Below are 17741 nucleotides of genomic sequence, written 5' to 3'. Positions count from 1 at the left end.
CATCTTTTCACCAATTCCTCATTCATAGTATGACCTTCCAACCGTACTCAAGCCTTGGTTATTAAAATCTTAAAGTTACACCTTATGAAATCTCTTCCATTCTAACTAAGTGCCCTTGTCTACTGCACAGAGCTATACAGTACAAGTATTTACGGCCTTTTGCAACAAACATCAGTCTCCATTTCATCCATGCGGCAGCAATTTTCTTTCTTCAACTAATTAGCTTTCTTGATCCAGTTTGCCCCCAAGGTAAAAATACAGTAATCTAACTATTCCAAAACCTAACCACCAATTGCAACGAGGTCCTAAACTCATGCTCTGTTATACATTTCAGGGATTTAAAACCTTTTCTGCATAGAGTATGCAATCTACAGCACCTCTTGTACCAACATCTGCTATATCATGTACACGGCACAGAGTTTACTTCCCTATTTTCTCATAACATGCAAATGGCCATGTTACAAATTGTATTTTGTTCTTTGCTTCCTTTACACTCTCTATTAACTCTGCTGTGCTTACATTGATAATTGGCACTCTCCTCTCAATTTAAATTTGTTCCGACACAGATACAAACCTTTCGCTATTTATAGGGGTATTACTTTCGGCAACGCTGAAAACTAGCCAAGACAATTTTAATGAAGGATAACTAAACCCCTCCGCTAGTTAGCAAAAGGGGGGTGGGGTAAACCGGCTACCCCGCCCACTCACACCCGTCGGCTGAGTAACCACTTTTGCTTTTGGCTCGGTAGAGTGCAGATGTGCCGTCTCTCTCTCCCATTAACTCATTAAACTACCTTGACTATTATTTTGCTTTTCCTTTTTCTTTTGTGCACGGTGTGTGTACGTTTATTGTCCCACTATGTGGACATATCCTGGTCGCGAGGACCGCAGCTGCGATACCTTCATATCGTCCGTAGAGACGGACCCTCACCCCCTGTGCCCGGCTTGCCGGGGACTTCAGTGTTCTCAGGACGACACCTGTTCGGAGTGTCGGGAGTGGCCTGCCTCAGTGGGAAAGGTTCGAGCATAAGAATAAGAAGAAGAAGTCTAAGCGCGAATCTTTGCTTTTGGGATCTTCCTCAAAATCGAAGAAATTGCGGGCTTCTGTTTCTTCTATGTCCAAATCTCTTTCTGAAGCTGCGACACTGCCGGGCCCTTCCGAGGTACTGTACGATCAAGTAGCAATGCAGGCTTGTGTGTCACCTCTTTCCCTTCCCCCCAGGGAGTGCCTGTTCCTTTTCAGATTTTGTGTCCTTTTGGCCATCGCTGGGCATCGATGGCCCCCTTCGAAGGAAGCTCTCTTCAAGATCCTTCAAAGGAGAGTGGAGAGAAGGCGGTCATCTCGTTCCTCCGAGGAGGTTGATCCTCCTAGTGTGGGGGGCAGGCGCTGCTGCCTGTCGGTCAGGCCTAGAGTCTGTTTCCGACGCCGAGGAGTTAGCTAATCCACCGGGGGTGGTGGCAGGGCTTTCTCAAAGGCAGGTTCCCCCTTCGGGAGAACATATCTCTTGTTCGTGAGAGAAGATTGCCTCTGATCATCGGCCCGTCTTCTTACGCTTATGGTTCTCCTCCAGGTGTGGAGCGAGAGCCTTGTCTTAAGCGATGTTCTCCTTCAGGGGAACTTTCCTCCCCTGTGGAGGATTTATCCTTAGATCTAGATCAGTCTCCCCCTACGACGGAGTCTGCTGAACGTTTCTCTCCGGAGGTTCGTGGGATGGAAGGGTTATAATCCCTCTCCATCCTCAACATTCTCATCCTCATACTGTGATGAGATGTCTTTTTGAACTTGCTAGTTCTCCTCATGATGACCCTTCGGGGTCTCATGACGATCACCCCTTGGGCTGGCGTGATCGTGAGCCTTCAGGCTCTTGTGCCATCAGTTACACTGACCCTTCAGGGTCGCGTGACAGAGGAACTAAGGTTCCTGGTTACGCTGACACTTCGGGGTCTCGTAATTTTAGTTACGCTGATCCCTTAGTCTCTCGTGACTTTAGTCACCCTGATACTTCGGTGTCTCGTGACAGGGAAACTTTGGTTTCTCGTTGCGCTGATCCTTCGGGATCTTGCAACACAGGTTACATTAGGCCTTTGGTCTCTCGTGCCTTTAGTCATGCTGACCCTTCGGGGGCTCGTGACAGAGGAACTTCGGTTTCTCGTTGCACTGAACCTACAGGGTCTCGCAACACAGGACATGCTGAACCCTCGGGTGCTCGTGACCCTCGTTATTAAGAGTCTTACTCTTATGACATTAGAATTTTTGTACTCTCCTCGTGTTGAGCGTTCGTGCTTGCACAACCCGCGCTACGTTGAGCCTTTGGGTTATCGTAGCAAGGAGTTCTCTCTTAAGGACGCGACCTCTAGGGTTCACGTGATCACGCTGAACCTTCTGGTTCTCGTGAACTTAGTCACCAAGAGTTTTACTCTTATGACTCAGTTTTCGGACTCTCGTCATGCGTGCACGACCAACTTGGCGCGCGACCAACCTTATGTCCACAACCTACCCTACGGGCGCGAACAACTCTCCACGCGACCATCTAGGCGCACGCAATCAAGGCTATGTTGAAGCGTGTGAAGAACTCAGCGAGCGCAAGCAACTCTGCGTGCACGACCATCTCGGCGCGTGCGATCAGGACTATGTTGAACCCTCAGGCGAGAGCAGCCCAACAGGAGTTAGTGATGATGTTCCTAGCCATGCGAGTTCTGACAGAGCACGTGATCGTGATTTGCGATCCTCTGTTGCTCCCACTCCGTGATTTCCCCCTCTGGACACAGATATTCCTCACGCTGTGTCACGCAAAAGAACAGCCTCGCGCGACGATCTCTAAGCGCCCGCTCTTAACATTCATACGTCTGTCAAGATAGGGTTCTCGCGGTTTAACATCCTCGCGGAACCAAACCCGCCTTTCTTTGGTGGTTACCTCATCCTCAGACGAAGTACCGTCTCCCTTTTTGGCGGCAGGGGGTAACCCTCTTGCAAGGACACACACTCATCAGTCTCTCCAGTCTCATAGGCCTACATCACCGTAGAGACATCAGTTGCCTAAGCGATTACGCCCAGATCCTATCCCTAAGGGTAGGCCTGTGCCGATCTTTCCTGCCAGGAAGCCCCCTCAGGCAAGAGGGCTGAGAAACCTGCCGAGATTCCTAAACCCAGGGATCCGTGCCTTCCTATGGACTTTCCCTTCAGTTCCTCGGGAGCCCGCGACCCCCCATGGCTTCGCACCTTATTCAATGTAATGCGTCAAGCCATGATTGGGGTCATTCCCTGCTCCCAGTCCTTAGGAGGCACTCATACAATTCCTTTGTTACCACCTCTCGTCCCGGGGACCTCTCCTCCTTCCGATCCTAGGAGGAGTTCGGAGGGTTCTGTGCTTGCAGGTCCGTCTGGCAAGGGGAAACCATTCTCCCCTTGCAAGAGACCACGGGAAGAGAGTAAGCAAGAACTCCAGGGTAGCCCCTTGCAGTTCAAGACGCCACAGGCCAGACCCAAGAGAAAAAGGAAAAGGATTCATCCTTTGACTCCAAAGGAAGATAGAGTGACTTGCTACAGGAACTCCTTCCATCCCTCACCGGTCAAGATAGTGCCTAAGGAGATACGAGCTGCGACTGGGCGTGACATGCTCAACCTGGCAGCGGACTCCCATCCTGCTTGTAGACCAACGGAGCACTCCGGGCCCTCGTTGACAGAGGATCACCTGCCTTGTAGCAGGGGGCCTAAGGATTTATTCACCATTCTGAAATCCTCGGCCAGGCTTCCTTCTTCGCTGCCTCCTAGGCAGCGAGCACCTCCTCGGCAGTCTCTCTATCTCCGTTGACGACTACGACCCACTCAGGGCTCCTATGGGTGAGAGTTCGGATGTGGAAGGGCAAAGTGATCCCGAGGACGAAGCTTTGCCACCGGCTGCTAGCCCTAAGCTAACGGACAATGAGAGGAAGGAATCGGAACTTGCTTTCTGGCAGGTCCTAGCCTGCATCCGATCCATCAATGGACTACCAGATCCATCGGCAGCCCGTCTAAATGGAATGAAAACGGTCCTTGACCAATTCTATGGCACTCAAAAATCCCTAAGGACCAGTGCAGCTTTGCCCTGGTCAAAGGTATTAAAGAGTGCCAAACAGAAGGCGGTGTCCCAGGCAACTGGGTCCACCTCCTCGCTCCGCTCCAACTCATCCTCCAAGCTTCTGCCCCTCCGTATGTGTTCCAGGGGAGGTACTACGAGATTCTCGGGGAGTCTCTCCTAACGCGGCCACTTGATCACTACATAGAGGCACTCTCGGCTCACGGGATTTCCAGTCTCCTTTTCAGCCTCCGAGATCCTTAACCAGAAGGTGACGAAGTACGCCATGCAGGCAGCTTCTTGGCTCTATATCTGGTTGGGATCATTAGGACAACTGATTCGGTCTAAGGACATGTCTCGAGAGTCCTCCAGAAAGTCTTTGAAGACTTTCCTATTGTCTGGCACCCGGGCCATCGAGTTTCTCTCCCATCAGGTAGTGAACCTTTGGGCTAACACTATCCTGAAGAGGAGGGATGCCGTCATAGGCAAGTTCCACAGACACATCCCTCAGGCCGACGTGACGAGACTAAGGAATGCACCCTTCGAGGGCAATTCCTTGTTTCACCCCGAGGATGCCCAACGGGTGGCAGAGAGGTGGAGGAAGTCCAGCAGAGCTCCCTCATCCAGAAGGTCTTAACAGCCAAACATTACCCCTCTCAGCCACAGCGGAAACCACAGCAGAAACAGCAACCGAAAAAGGATAGAGACCCAAAACAGCAGTGTCAAAAGGGTGCTAAGCAAGCCTTTCGCAATAAGAAGTCCTTTCGTGGAGGAAATTGAAAGAGGGGATCCGGCCGAGGCCGGTTCTACTAGGGCAGGCAGTCCTCCCATTTGTCCACCTGTGGGGGGATGCTTGCAAAGCCGCTGGCAGAGGTGACGTCACCACGGGGCCGAACCCTGGACAGTCGAGGTGATTCGTTCAGGGTTTCGCCTCCCGTTCACGTTCTCTCTCCCTCCACTGACTTGAGTGCCAATTCCATCGAACTCTCGTACAAAGGGATCCGCACGGGAGTGTGCCCTCCGGCCAAAAGTCCAGACCATGTTGGAGAAGGGCACTCTCCAGGAAGTCCTTGACGGGTCCCCAGGCTTTTACGGTCAACTCTTTCTTGTGAGAGAGGCGCCTGGAGGCTGGAGACCAGTCATGGACCTCTCAGCTCTGAAGAGGTTTGTCGAGCAGACCCCGTTCAGATTTGGACACGGCCGACACTGTCAGACAAGCGATAAGACCGCACGACTTCATATACAACTCTAGATCTGAAGGATGCATACTTCCAGATCCCAAGTCATCCATCTTCCAGGAAGTACCTAAAATTCATGTTCGACCAGAAGCATTACCAGTTCAGGGTACTGTTTTTTGACCTTTCCACAGCACCCCTGGTCTTCACGAGTGTTTGCCCTAGTATCATCTTTGACCTACAGAGCTGGTATCCGTCTCCTAAGATACTTGGATGACTGGCTGATTCTGGCAGACTCGGAGGCGGCCCTTATCCGCCACCGAAACGAGCTTCTAAGGTTTTGCCAGGATCTGGGGATCAAGGTAAACCTCGAGAAGTCTCATCTGCTTCCCTCTCAAGAACTGGTATACCTGGGCATGCGCATAGAAACCCTAAGGCACAAAACGTTCCCATCAGACAAGAGAATTCATAGACTGAGGGAAAAAGCACATGTCTTCCTCAGTCGGGAAGAGCTCCAGGCGCAGTATTGGCTTTGCCTTCTTGGTCACCTCTCTTCCCTGACCCAGCTAGTCCCCAACGGTCGCCTCAGGATGAGATCTCTCCAGTGGCGACTGAAATCCCCAGTGGAACCAGTCCACCGATTCCCTGGATCAGCTAGTCCGCAAAGGGCTAGAGGAACGGTCGGATCTCAGATGGTGGCTACCGGAGCCGAACCTCTGCAAAGGGTTCGACCTTCTCGTCTCTCCCCCAGAATTGATGCTCTTTTCGGATACATCAAAAGAAGGGTGGGGGCTCACGTGCTGCACCATTACATCTCCAGCCAATGGTCCGAATCAGAAAGGTACCAGCAAATAAATCTCTTAAGAGATGAGGGCAGCTTTTTTGGTAGAGTTCCATCAGGTCATGGCGGGGCACTCCGTGGTGTTGATGAGCGGCAACACCACAGTAGTGGCTTATCTGGACAAACAGGGAGGTACCTTTTTATAGCAGCTGTGCCATCTTGCGGTAGAGATACTCAGTTGGGCAGAAGACAACTCGGTGACTCTATCAGCTCGCTTCGTCCCGGGCTAGCGGAATGTGCTAGTGGACAAGCTAAGCATAGCAACTCAGATAGTTGGCACCGAGTGGTCTTTGAATCTTTTAATAGCCAACAAAGTCCTGACTTTGTGGATCTGTTTTCAACGGCCCTGAATTTCAGGCTCCCATTGTATTGGTCCCCAATCCCGGATCCCCAAAATCTTTGGCAAGATGCTTTTCAACAACGGTGGATAAACCGGGACGCTTAAACGTTTTTCCCATTCTGTCTGATGAGAAAAGTCCATAACCAGGTACAAGCAATCAACAACATGCAAATGACTCTGATAGCCCTGCTATGGCATCACGCAGAATGGTTCCCAGACCTTCTGCAACTCCCCACGGAGATCCCAAGGGAGCTCCCTCCACAACATGACCTCCTCAAAGAACCAAATGCCAACATCTTCCACAAAGCCATAGCTTCGCTTTGGTTTCACGCCTTGTGACTGTCCAGCACCTTTTCACACAGAGAGGTTTTTCACAATCGGTTGCAAAAAGAATGGCTGGACACCTCAGGAGATCCACAGAGGCAATCTACCAGGCGAAGTGGTCAGTTTTCTGTGGTTGGTATCGTGGAAGGAGTATCTCTCCCCTCGATGCCGCTGTTCCAACTATAGCGAGTTTCTTGCATATCTTCAGGAAGAAATGCTTTTCTCGGTCTCGGCAGTCAAAGGCTACCGCTCAGCCTTAAGTCCCGCCTTTAAACTGAAAGGAATTGATATTTCCTCCTCGTTGGAACTTTCTTCACTCATACGTAGTAAAGAGCTGACTTGTCCCCAGGCAGAGCTAAGACCTCCACCTTCGAATGTGGTTCGGGTCCTCAGGTCTCTGAAGGGCCCCCCATATGAACCATTATGCCATGCCTCTGATCCCCACCTCACGTGGAAGACGGCGTTCCTGATCGCGCTGGCTTCGGCCAAGAGAGTCAGGGAGCTTCATAGTTTATCTGCTGATGTCTCCCACTCTAGGAGATGGGAAGAAGTAATCCTCAACTACTGTACGTCCCTGAGTTCGTAGCTAAGACTCAAAATCTGGGTGTGCTGGACTCCAGGTTCGGCCCATTCCGGATAGAGTCTTCGTTCTGTAACCCAAGATCCAGACCAACTGTTATGTCCAGAAAGGAGTCTGAGGTGTTACTTAAAAAGAACAATAACAGCTCGCCCCTGTGTACAAGCATTTTTCATTAGCATGGGGAAGGTCAAGAGGAGGGTCAAGAGGAATACTATTTCCTCTTGGATAAGGAAAGTAATTGAATACGCTCACAATCTAGACCCTCCTCCTTCCAATCGACCCAGAACTCATGACGTCAGGGGTATTGCAATGTCCCTGGCGTTCAAAAAGAATTTTTCTGTGGCACAGGTAATGCAAGCGGGATTGTGGAAGTGTCAGACGATCTTCACCGCCCACTACCTGAAAGACATAACCCACAGGAGCACGGAAACCTTTTCCATTGGTCCTCTGGTGCCCACACAACAAGTGATTTAATGCATAAAGCTCCTTGGTGGACAAGTAGCAGAGTATTGAGGGCTGAGGTTACCAGGGTTAGTCTGGGGTGAACGAGAAAGAATGTCTGGCTCCTTTCTTCCTTTCACCTTCTCCCCACCAGGGGAAACAGCTCCACAAGACCGCAGTATAGCTGAGCTCACCCCTCTGCAGGTAAGATTCATTTCCCTTGTGCATCCAAGTATTGATATATACTTTGTTACGTCCCCAATACCTCTTGAAGGAGGGTATTGGGTATGTCTTAGAACTCATGCTTATCTTCGAGTTCCATGTAATGACAAGTGACTGGTCTCTCTCACACAAGCTTCTGCTGGCCACTATCAGTGTGTTACCTTGTAACTACTTTGACTTTAGCGAGGGTAGGGTTCCTACTAATTAGATCTAAGATCAAAGAGAGGAACCTGGGTCATAGCCAAAGCCAGATGGTAGGACTTCCTCCCTCCTAGGAGTAAGTCACCCCTATAAATAGTGAAAGGTTTGTATGTGTGGGAACAAATAACAAATTTGTAAATAATTTGTATTTTTCCTAACATACGAATCTGGAGCTATTTACACACATTGGCCCGCCATCCTGTCCCCCGTAAAAGTCCTGCCAGAAAGCAAAAGTGGTTACTCAGCCGACGGGTGTGAGTGAGCGGGATGGCCGGTCTACCCCAACCCCCTTCTGCTAACTAGCAGACAGGGTAGTTACCAAAAGTAATACCCCTTTAAATAGCTTCAGGTTTGTATGTTAGTAAAAATTAAAATTATTTCCAAATTTGTTATTTTCTACCTTTTAAACATTTCTACTACATCTTCACTAGGGAATGCTGCAAACACTAGGACACATGTAAAAAGCAGCTCACATACTGAACAGTCTTTCCTTTCCTGCATGCCTTTGGGGTTTCCTAAATTACCACGACAAATAGTTTACCTCAAATACGTGATGTATATCAAAATTTATCTTAAAACTAAAATTTTTTTAAACAATTTGTATTTTTTCTAGCCAAGCCTATTCTTTACATTTCTCCTCTGTCCTCACGCACCTAACAACACCGAGATTACTAAACAATAATTCTTCTTTGTTCAAGGGGTTAACTACTGCAATGTAATTGTTCAGTGGCTACTTTCCCCTTGGTATAGATAGAAAAGAGTCTTTAGCTGAGGTAAGCTGCTCTTTTGGAAGAAAGACACTTCAAAATCGAACCATTGTTCTCTAGTCTTGGGTAGTGACATGGCCTCTGTACCATGGTCTTCCACTGTCTTGGGTTAGAGTTCTCTTGCTTGACGGTACACTCGGGCATGCTATTCTTTCTTGATTCTCTTCTTCTTGTTTTCTTTTTAAGTTTTTATACTTTATATATGAAGGATGCAATTTAATGTTGTTATTCTTCTTAAAATATTTTATTTTGACTGTTCATTACTCTCACGTAGTTTATTTAATTCCTTGGTTTCTATCCTCACTGGGCTATTCTTCCCAGTTGGAGCCCTTGAGCTTATAAAATCCTGCTTGTAATAATAATAATAATAATGATAATAATAATAATAATAATAATAATAATAATAATACACCGAGTCATTTATATAGTTACTCCAAGTCTCGTTTTCTCTACGACCAGACAATCAAAGAAAAAGGGGTTTGATTGTGCTGTCACATGACGTTCTTCACTCCCTCTTGGTCAGGAGACTTGTGGGGCAGTTGAGGGAGAATCTTTGATAAATGATGCAGGTTTGTATAACTAAGAAAAATACAGATTGATTGAAAAATTTGTAGTTTATTCCTACACGGGTACAAATTTCCGAGTCATTTTTATGAGAGTCTTCCTTGGGTGGGGAGAAAGTCTCCATTAAGAGGTATGACCTTCCTCTCTAATAGATACGATTACTATTAAGTAATAGCAAAAGATAAAAAGTGGATATATTTTGACCCGTGTACAGTAGCTGGAACATAAAGAGGCAAGGCCATACATTCAATCCAAGAGGATATGTCTTGTGGCAGGGGTGAAGCTATATGAGCATCAAGAGTCACATAAAGAATATATCCAATACATCAACAATAACAACTGAAAAATAAGGCATTCTTACTTGCATTAAGGTGAAACCCAAGAGAAGGCTTCAAGTCCACCTCGATACCCATTATATATCCTTAAAAAGCAGAAAATAACGCATGCCTTTGATAAAAAAGCTACTTGTCCCGTATGGTCTTGAAATACTGTAATACTATTTGTTGCGCTGCAACAATAGGGCCTAAGGAGAGAGTGTCCAGAGCTGGAGTACAATCTCTAATATAATGGTCTGTAAAAGTGGATTGTGCTACAGAGTGGGTTTTGGGGAACGTTAAGGTTGCGGCAAGACCACAGATATTATAAGATCGAGGGGGATCTCTGGTGATGCTTCCCCTGAGGATTTATAGATTCTCATGATTGTTTCTCTCAACCAAAATGAAATTGTTTTTGGATAGAGTACTTTACTTGGGAGCGACCAGCACTCACGAACAAATTGGTAATTTTAGGACTAAGATACAGTGTGTGTGTATATATATATATATATATATATATATATATATATATATACATATATATATATGTTTTTTCAAAAAGGCCCATAAAAGAAACACAGGAAATATGAATAAATCACACTATATTTCGGTCAATAAACATCGACCCTCTTCACATCCTGAAGAGGGTCGATGTTTATTGACCGAAATATAGTGTGATTTATTCATATTTCCTGTGTTTCTTTTATGGGCCTTTTTGAAAAAACGGATTTTGAGCGAAGCGAAAAATCTATTTTTGGGTAAGATGGCCATGTCGTCCTGATGGAAGTTCCTCAAAGGCAGCTTCCTAGGGTATATTACAACTACGGCGATATTCCCAGAGAATTTACCTTAAGGTACCCAGAATTCTAACTCCTGGAGCGAGTATCCCTAAAAAAGACCTTAGGGATATCGTAAATATCAGTGGACGTATTCTTGACACGCCTCATAGTAATCTATACCCCGAATAGAGTTAACACTTCGTAGGGGTCAAATGGCAAGAAAACGAAAACGATAAGAAAGGGGGGAGCCGTTCGTAAGGCATCTCTCCTCCCCGTTTCGTAAGCGTGCCCTGCGCCGCTCGCGGCGCCATCTGTATTCCTTGTAGCGATACACGAGGTGCTACAGATACTGTATGTAGGGAGGGGTCCTACAGCCCTTTTCTTTTTTTTTTTTTTTTTTTTGAAAAGGGACAGGGCGGGTCCATCAGGACGACATGGCCATCTTACCCAAAAATAGATTTTTCGCTTCGCTCAAAATCCGTTTTTTGGGCTCAAGCCATGTCGTCCTGATGGAAGTATACCAGAGCATTACTGTATCTGTGGATTCTCGATACGTGCCGTACTCCTCAGGAATGTTTCTTAGTCAACTCGACTGAAAGACCTAAGTTGTTACCGTTATACATCTTTTCACTAATCATAAGCCATGAAAGCGCTTCCTGCCCCCTACAGGGAGGAGTCCTACTAGACTCTAGAAACGAACGAAGAGTACATATACCTATGTATGAATCACTCGCAAGCCAGTACAATATAGTGGTCTCACTCTATATGAAGTAAAGCATAGTCCTTACGGAACTACAGCATCCAAGGGAAAAAACCTCGACCAGCACCCTGGTCGAAGTAGAAATAGACAAAAAGGTTATATCTGCGTAGGATTAAACTTGCTGCCGCCACCGTCCTCAGAGAAGGGTGGAGCCCTTTATGCTAAGGAAAGTATAAACCAGTGCAACAAGGCTTGCATTAAGGAATAGGCTATTATAGATATCCCCGATTAATATACATAGACTAAATGCTCAATAATTAAAATGAAATCAATATAGGTGAAGGAGACGCAAGGTTCCCGAGAACAAGTTTATTGAATAACAATAAATAGACATGGTTACCACAAATATATACATATGATAGGTGGATGACCAATAATTTACACAAGTATCGTAGTGCATGGATGTATGGTTATCTGAAAGAAAACAATCAGGTCACTTTTCACATACCAAGGTATCAAAGTTAAACGTCCATGTTACTATCCACTGACATTAGCGTCAGAAACGCTCGGCACACCTGTCTGTACTTGTGCTACAATCACCATAACGTTGGAACAGTCACTGTGGGCTCCCAGAGCCTTCACTACTAGTTATAGCAACGCATATAACTATACACTCACCCAAGAATCAAAGTCCCAATTAAATCCACTGTTCCTCGCAGAGTTAAACAGCAGGGTTAACGACGCAACCAACTGCTACCACAGACCTCTTTAGCTGCTCCACTTGCTTAGCATAGTGGCGAAAGAATACCCTGGAAGACTTCCAGCCAGTGTATGAACGAAGGTGTTCAAAATCCATAAAGTTAAAGAAGTTTAAGGATGAAGCAACTTTCCTCGGATCATGACCTGCGGGTGAACTGTCAGGATCCGCTCTGCCAATAAAATATGTAATTTTCGCCCTAAGTTGATTTAAAGATAAATTCGAGCCCGATGTTTCTCCTCTGAATAGTTGGCCCCCATGGAAGTCTGAAGTTCTACGAAGATAGACCTTTAGGCATTCTACGGGACATAGAGATGCATCTTCTTTCAGAGGGCAGATTCTCCAGGGACCCCACCTGTTGGTGGGCAACTCATTCTTAGCGAGAAACAAAGGGTCCGGAAACAGGTTCAGTTCTCCCCCATCCAGGAACTGAACCCGGCCCTCCTCTCTCGAGAGGGCTACAATCTCACTAACTCTGGCCCCAGAAGCAAGGGCAAAAAGGAAGATCACTTTTTGAGTCAGGTCCTTCAGTGCACACTCCTCATTATCCAGTAATGAGGCAGAATGAAGGACTTTGTCTAAAGACCATGAAATAGGCTTTGGAGGAGCTGAAGGTCTAAGCCTAGCACAGGCCTTCGGGATCTTGTTAAACATCTCGTTAGCGAGGTCTACCTGGAAGGCATATAGAATGGGTCTTGTCAGAGCTGACTTACATGTAGTTATCGTGTTAGCCGCCAGCCCCTGTCCGTGGAGGTGGATGAAGAAGGATAGGCAGAACTCCGTAGAGATCTCGTGCGGATTCTTGTCTTTGACAAAGGCTACCCATTTCTTCCATGCTGATTCGTACTGCCTTCTAGTAGACTTACACTTATATTCTTCCAGGAAGTCGATGCTATCTTTCGAGATTCCGAACCGTTTCTTCACCGCTAGGGAGAGAAAATCATGAGCTGCAGGGTCCGGGTTTTCTGTGATGAAGCGTAGACAGTCGACTTCTGGACTTGCTGGGACAGAACTGGGTCCGGGAGTGGTAGAAACTCTAGTCGTAGTTCCAGAGCTAGAGGGAACCATACGCTGTTCGGCCATTTGTGGGCCACTATCGCTGCTACTCCCTTGAAGGATCTCAGTTTGTTGAGGACCCTCAACATCAGATTGTGAGGGGGAAACAGGTAGATCCTGGACCATCTGTACCAATCGAGGGACATCGCATCTACTGCTTCCGCCAAGGGGTCCTCGTTCGGGGACACATATCTCGGCAGCTTCTTGTTGTCCTTCGTCGCGAAGAGGTCTATCTGCAGTTCTGGGACTTGACTCGAGATGAAGGAGAATGATCCTGCGTCTAGGGACCATTCCGATTCTATCGGTGTAACCCTGGATAGAGCGTCCGCGGTCACATTCCGGACTCCTTGAAGGTGAACTGCTGACAGGTGCCACTTCTTCTTTTCCGCCAGTCGAAATATGGCTAACATTACCTGGTTGAGAGGTGGAGATCTCGATCCCCGCCGATTCAGACATTTCACTACCACCTCGCTGTCCAGTACCAACCTTACATGGATCGAGTGACGTGGGGATACTTTCTTCAGGGTAAGAAGCACTGCCATAGCTTCTAGAAAGTTTATGTGAAAAGTCCCAAATAGCTTGGACCAGGTCCCTTGCACTTTTCTCCGATGGGAGTGACCTCCCCACCCTACCTTTGAGGCGTCTGTGTGGATTGTCACTGACGGGGGGGGGGGGGGGTGGCTGAAGAGGTACTGACCTCTTTAGACGACTGACTTGAGACCACGGTCTGAGAAGAGAACGTAGCCGAAGTGGGACCGGTCTCTTCAAGTCCCTTCGCTCTTTTGATGCAAAGGTTCTCCAAACTCCCGCTGTATCTTTTAGCTGTGCTCTTAGCACTGGGTCTGTTACTGATGCGAACTGAAGAGAGCCCAAAACCCTCTCTTGTTCGCGTCTTGATATCCTCTCGGAACCTAGAAGTCTCTTGACAGACCCCGCTATTTCCTTCCTTTTCGACATTGGAATGGAAAAACGGTGTGACACTAGATCCCAGTGAATTCCCAACCACTGGAACCTCTGAGCTGGAGAAAGACGGGACTTCTTTCTGTTGATCATGAAACCTAGATTCCAGGAACTGAATCACCTGTAGGGAAGCCTGCAAGCATTCCGCTCTGGATGCTGCCCACACCAACCAATCGTCCAGGTAGGCTACTACCTGGAACCCTTTTAGGCGTAACTGTTTGAGCGCTGCGCTCGCAAGCTTCGTAAAGATCCTTGGAGCTATGTTTAGCCCGAAAGGCATCGCTCTGAAAGCATAAAGTTTTTGTTGTAGCTTGAATCCTAGGTAGGGGGAGAGACGGCGACTTATTGGAACGTGCCAATATGCGTCTGACAAATCGATGGAGACGGTATATGCCCTCTTGGGCAGTAAGGCCCTTATGTGTTGTAACGTTAACATCTTGAACTTGTGGTTCATTATGAACTTGTTGAGTGGTGACAAGTCCAGAATGACTCTGAGTTTCCCCGAGTCTTTCTTGGGAACACAAAACAGCCTCCCTTGGAACTTGATAGACTTTACCCTCCGGATCACCTTTTTCTCCAACAGTTCTTGAATGTACTCCTCCAAAACGGGGGTGGAGTGTTGGAAAAATTGAGGGCACAGGGGCGGAGTACTGTACCAACTCCAACCCAGTCCATTTTTGAGCAGGCTGTGGGCCCAGGGATCGAAGGTCCAGCGATCCCGGAAATACTGTAGTCTCCCAACTACCGGCGACACTTCACTTTGACTGCCCTGCAGTCTTGCCTCCCTGGCCGCGACCACCTCTGAATCCTCTTCCCCTAGAGGGGCGTCTCGCCGAACCTCTGGCTGCACCTCTGGGCTTTGCTCGAAACGTGGTCGATTGCCCTTCGAACACTGGATTGAATGCCGGGGATGCTGATGACACGGCTTGGGGTACCCATTGGAAGGTGGTCGGGGTCTGGGCTACCAGTTGTGGTACCGGAGGCAAAGCTGGCTGCTGCTGCTGCTGTCGTTGTGGTCTGAAAGGCTTGGCTGGACGGGAAGAAAACCTCGATTTCTTCGCCTTTCCTTTCGGCTGAGGGCCCTCATCAGGGGAAGACTTCCTCTTAAGGGACAGGCCCCACTTAAGGAGAAGATTACGGTTCTCAGTGGCTGCCTTGTCCACCACCTCCTTGACCACTTCATTGGGAAAGAGATCCTTACCCCAGATGCTAGATGAAATGAGTCTCTTGGGTTCATGCCTCACTGTGGCCGAGGCGAAAACAAACTCCCTACAGGCCCTCCTCGCTTTGACAAAGCAATAGAGGTCCTTAGTCACCGTGGCCAGATGGATCTTGGCCATTACCATGAACATCTCAGGCATCTTGGGGTCGCTAGCCATTGTCTCCATGTTAGTCTGGAGAGACATCGAGGCTGCCAGACGCTCCTTTGTGTCCAATTCCCTCCGTAGGAGGAATTCCGACAACTTGGGAAGGTTTTCGCCGAACTGCTGGCCTGCAATATCGGCGTCCAACTTCCCAACCGAGAAGGTGAGGTGTACTTCCTTCCAGTCTTTGTTATCCAACGGCAAGGCCAACGACAGTGGCTTGCATTCCTCCAGAGATGGACATGGTTTGCCAGCTTCAACCGCCTTCAAAACGGCTGCGAACCCTTTCTGCATAAAGGGGAAGGCCCTAGCCGGGGAGGATACGAAGGAGGGGTGCTTCTTACTCAAAGCAGCAACTTTAGAGTTTGAGAACCCCCTCTCCTTCAAGGCAGATGTTAAGGCAGCTTGAGCCTTGGAGTGATCCAGGATGATCACCTCCTTTGGTTCCGTCTCCTCCTTCGAGGCCGGCTCCTTCTTCAGACGGACATAACAGTCCGGGTAGGCCCCTCTACTGGGCCAGAATTCCACCTCCTCAAGGGGAACTGAGCCCAGTTTCTCCGACATGACGATCTTCCCGACCGTCATCGGCATGTGCTCGGCATATCTCCACGGGTTGGCATCCGAGCACAGAGGAAGGTCCTTCACATTGAGCTTCTTTGGAGGTCCACGTGATGCTGTGATCTTCTGCATCTGGAGCTCCATAGCAGCGGCCTTCTGATTATTCTCCCTCTGCATCTGTTGTATCATACCAACGATGGAAGAGAGAGCCTGTCCCAGCTCTGCTGGAAGAGCGGACGAAGTAGAGGGGATAGGTTCAGGGGCCTGAACCGGAACGTCTGAAGGTACGGGAACCTCTTCCTCCATGGCAATCGGATCTTGATCCTCCTCCTCACCCTCTGCGAGGAGGTCCTGTTCCGCACGGTCGGACAAGTCAGACATCTTGTCATCCAGCTGGATGTCCTGCATGGCATCCGCAACATCCTCCTCCACTGGGATCTGGACGAGAGGGATCTCCGGCCGAGGCTGGGGAACAACAGCGTCAGTAGAAGCCTTGGGAAAAAGGTATGCCCTCATCTTCTCATTAGGAAGATAAGGTCCAGTGGTGTTCTTCTGGAAACCCCTTACCCATAAACGGAGCTTCTCCCTCGCTGCATCCCTTGACTCCGCCGACCTAGGGGATTCAAAAGCCTCTGATAGCAGGTTAGTACATACTGCACATACCTGCGGATCCCAGTAGCGATGATCATCATTGGAGGCTGCGCAAGCCGCGTGCCTCCTACACGAGACATGTCCGCAAAAGTTCTTGCTGCGGACATTGCAGAAGACACTATCACATTTCGGATGCTCCTCCTGTAAAAGAAGAAAATTTCCATGAATATCAAGTGAATTTCAATTCACATGCAACAATGAGCATTCACAAAGAATAAGGGAAAGACACCTACTTGTGAAACCCACACAATCACCTGTAGAAGCCCACCAGCCATAAAATCACGTAGTTAGTCTTTACTAGAATAACCAGAGATCATATTTCCCGAGGGAAATTAGGTGTAGCTCACACCTAAGGTAAGATTTTACCATTCTGGCCAGATATGAAAAGAATTTTCTTTTTATCCTTGTAAGGCGACACCAAGTGATTGCACAAAGCAACACAAGTAAGTTAGAAAAACAGTGTTGTAACCTACTATATCATGGTCTCCCTTGGTAGAATACACCACCCAAGAAAGAACTGATACAGTACATGAGGGTGGTGTGCCGGCCGGCTCTTGCCGGTCAGTACCCCCACCCCCCCTTTTTTCAAAGGTAGGTCTCAAGTATACAACTTCAGATCACCCCTATTGGGGAGAACTCCAGTTCCCATGCCTGAACCGGCCGGCAGTGGTTGCCGGTCCGTAGCCACCCGGGTAGCACCGTGTTGCCGGCCATCACTCTTAGTGGCCGGCTAACCAAGCAATGTAGCAGGCCGGCCGGCAGCGGTAAGCAAACCCTGCCGGCTGGCATCCACACCAGGTAGCGCTCGGCTGCCGGCCGCCACTCATAGTGGCCGGCAGATGAGCAAGAGACCGGCTGGCAAAGGCATATAACCACCGCCGACCGACAGCAAGAGAACTAGAGAACACCCCCCACCGACGGCCGGCCCCTAGGCCGGCAGACGGCAAGGACAACACATAAGAAGACAACAGAATGAGTGCCGGGCTAAGAGGCTATGAACCTCTGCGCCCGGCACCCGAAAGAGTGCCGAGAGGAAGGGGAGACACTAAGTCAGGCTTCCTAACCACTGCTTACTGAATCTACAGACGGCAG

At 48.4% G+C, this 17741-nt stretch overlaps 1 protein-coding gene across 1 annotated transcript in view; it reads right to left on the bottom strand.

Moving 5' to 3' along the window:
* Nsun5 (Nop2/Sun-like domain containing protein 5) overlaps positions 1-17741 on the bottom strand; it is a 214367-nt gene that overhangs the window by 94686 nt on the left and 101940 nt on the right. The window lies entirely within an intron of this gene.

The sequence above is a fragment of the Palaemon carinicauda genome, chromosome 20 (assembly GCF_036898095.1).
Source record: "Palaemon carinicauda isolate YSFRI2023 chromosome 20, ASM3689809v2, whole genome shotgun sequence".
NCBI classification, from domain to species: Eukaryota; Metazoa; Arthropoda; class Malacostraca; order Decapoda; family Palaemonidae; genus Palaemon; species Palaemon carinicauda.
This window is presented reverse-complemented; position numbering and strand designations above follow the sequence as displayed.